General features: G+C 37.7%; 1 protein-coding gene and 1 pseudogene across 1 annotated transcript in view; one reads left to right on the top strand and one right to left on the bottom strand.

The window, feature by feature from the left end:
- LOC105534486 (probable C-mannosyltransferase DPY19L2) overlaps positions 1–3482 on the bottom strand; it is a 161231-nt gene that overhangs the window by 133537 nt on the left and 24212 nt on the right. The window lies entirely within an intron of this gene.
- Positions 2641–2965, top strand: LOC105534371 (annotated as a pseudogene).

Here is a 3482-nt window from a genome sequence, read left to right as displayed (position 1 = left end):
AAAAAAAAAAAAAAAAAAACATAAATCAATACTAAGAACATCTCTCAAAACCACACAATTACATGGAAATTAAACAATCTGCCCCAAATGACTTTTTGAGTCAACAAAGAAATTAAGGTGGAAATCAAGAAATTCTTTGAAACTAATGAAAATAAAGATACAACATACCAGGATTGCTAGAACACAGTTAAAGCAGTGTTAAGAGGAAAGTTTACAGAGCTAAATGCTGACTTCAAAAAGTTAGAAAGATCTCAAATTAACAACCTAACATCACACCTAGAGGAACCAAAAAAGTAAGTGCAAACCAACCCAAAATCTAGCAGAAGAAATAACCAAATCAGAGATGAATTGAATGAAATTGAGACACAAAACACCATACAAATGATCAACAAAACCATGAGTTGATTATTTGAAAGAACAAGTAAGTTTAATAGACCACTAGCTAGACTAATAAAGAGAAAGAGAGAGAAGACCCAAATAAAAACAATCGAAATGACAAAGGAGATATTACCATTGACCACATAGAAAAGCAAAAAACTCTGAGAGACTATTATGAACAACTCTACGGACACAAACTGGGAAACCTAGAAGAAATGGCTGAATTCCTGGAAATACATAACCTCCAAAGATTGAACCAAGAAGAAATGAAAACCCTGAACAGATCAATAACAAGTTCCAAGACTGAATCACCAATAAAAAGCCTACCAGCCAGAAAAAGCCCTGGAACAGATGACTTCACAACCAAATTCTACCAGACATATAAGGAGAGTGGATACCAATCATACTGAAACTATTCCAAAAAATTGAGGAGGGATTCCTCCCTTACTCATTCTATAAGACCAGCATCATTCTGATGCCAAAACATGGCAGAGCCACAATGTAAAAAAGAAAACTTCAGGCCAATATATCTGATGAATATAGATGCAAAATCTTCAACAAAATACTAGCATACTGAATCCATCAGCACATCAAAAAGCTAATCCACCACGATCAAGAAGGCTTTATTTCTAGGATGAAAGGTTGGTTCAACATAGGCAAATCAATAAATATGATTGATCACATAAAAGAACTAAAAAAAAAACCCCACATGATTATCGAAATAGATGCAGAAAAGGCTTTTGATAAAATTCAACATCCTTTCATTTTAAAAACCTTCAACAAAGTAGGCATTGAAGGAACATACCTCAAAATTAGAAGAGCCATCTATGACAAACTCATAGCCAATACCATACTGAACAGACAAAAGCTAGAAGCATTTGCCTTGAGAACTGGAACAACAAAAGGATGTTCACTTTCCCCATTGCTATTCAACATAGTAGTGGAGGTCCCAGCCAGAGCAACCAGGCAAGAGAAAGAAAGAAAATAAATCCATATAGGAAGACAGGAATTCACACTATCTTTTTTCTAAACACTATAATTTTATACCTAGAAAGCCCCATAGTCTCTAATTAAAAGCTCCTAGATATGTCTTTTTAAAACTTTAGCAAACTTTCCGGATGTAAAATCAATGTACCAAAGTCAGTAGTATTTCTATGCACCAACAATGTCCAAGCTGGGAGCCAAATCAAGAATGCAATCTCATTCACAATAGCCACAGAAAAGTAATAAAAAGCTTATAAAAGAATACTTAGGAATACAGCTAACTAGAGAGGAGAAAGATCTCTACAATGAGAATTACAAAACACTGCTGAAAGAAATCAGAGACAATAAAAACAAATGGAAAAACATTCCATGCTCATGGATAGGAAGATTCAATATTGTTAAAATGACCATACTATGGAAAGCAATTTACAGATTCGATGCTATTCCTATCAAACTACCAATGACATTTTTCACATAATTACAAAAACTATTCTAAAACTTATAGGGATACTCCTTCAACGTAAATAAGGTTAAAATTAATTAATTAATTAATTAATTAAAATAAAACATATGAAACCAAAAAATAGTTCAAATAGCCAAAGCAATCCTAAACAAAAAGGACAAAGCCAGAGGCATCATACTACCCAACTTCAAACTATATTTCAAGGCTACAATAACCAAAACAGCATGGTGCTAGCACAAAAACAGACACATAGACCAATGGAACAGAATAGAGAGCCCAGAAATAAAGTCACAGAACCATCTGATTTTCAACAAACCTGACAAAACAAGTGAACAGGAAAAAGGACTTCTTATTCAGTAAGTGATGCTGGGATAACTGGCTAGCCATATGCCGAAGACTGAAACTTCACCCTTTCTTTTCCCCGTACACAAAAATCAACTCAAGATGAATTAAAGACTGAAATGTAAAACCTAAAACAATGAAAACCCTAGAAGAAGACATAGAAAATACCATTCTGGACATAGACCCTGGCAAAAATTTCATGACGAAGACGCCAAAAGCAATTGCAACAAAACAAAGATTGACAAATGCAACCTGATTAAATTAAAGAGCTTCTGCATGGCAAAAGAAACTACCAAGAGAGTAAACAGACAACCTACAGAAAGGGAGAAATATTTGCAAACTAGTCATCTGACAAAGGTCTAATATCCAGAATCCATAAGGAACAAATCAAAAGTAAAAAAACAACCCCATTAAAAAATGGGTACTCCGTGCCACTCCCAGTCACAGCCTCCTGCACATCGCTCAGCTCCAACATGGCAAAAATCTCCAGCCTTACAGAGACTGAGTGGTGCATTGAGTCCCTGATTGCTGTTTTCCAAAAGTATGCTGCAAAGGATGGTTACAACTGCAGTCTCTCCAAGACGGAGTTCCTAAGCTTCATGAATACAGAGCTGGCTGTCTTCACAAAAAACCAGAAGGACCCCTTGACCACATGAAGAAACTGGAATGGGCAGTTAGATTTCCCAGAATGTCTTAATCTGATTGGTGGCCTAGCTGTGGCTTGCCATGACTCCTTCCTTAAGGCTGTCCCTTCCCAGAAATGGACCTGAGGACCCCTTGGGCCTGGCCTTCAAACCCACCCCCTTTCCTTCCAGCCTTCCAGTCATCATCTCCTACTCACAGCCCACACGTCCCCTGAGCCCAGCACACTCACCACATCATGCAGGCCCCATCTGTGGATAGTAATAAAACAATGTCACTTTTTTAAAACATGAAAAAAAAGTGGGTGAAAGACATGAACACAAATTTCTCAAAATTAGATATTTATGCGGTCATCAATCATATGAAAAAGTGTTCAACATCACTAATCATTAGAGAAATGCAAATCAAAACCACACTAACCCAATCGGAATGGCTATTATTAAAAAGTAGGGCCCGGCGCGGGGGTTCAAGCCTGTAATCCCAGCACTTTGGGAGGCCGAGACAGGCGGATCACGAGGTCAGGAGATTGAGACTATCCTGGCTAACATGGTGAAACCCCGTCTCTACTAAAAAATACAAAAAAACTAGCCGGGCGAGGTGGCAGGCTCCTGTAGTCCCAGCTACTCGGGAGGCTGAGGCAGGAGAATGGCGTAAACCCGGGAGGCGGAGCTTG

Source organism: Mandrillus leucophaeus, unplaced genomic scaffold (assembly GCF_000951045.1).
Source record: "Mandrillus leucophaeus isolate KB7577 unplaced genomic scaffold, Mleu.le_1.0 Scaffold100, whole genome shotgun sequence".
Lineage (NCBI taxonomy): Eukaryota > Metazoa > Chordata > Mammalia > Primates > Cercopithecidae > Mandrillus > Mandrillus leucophaeus.
This window is presented reverse-complemented; position numbering and strand designations above follow the sequence as displayed.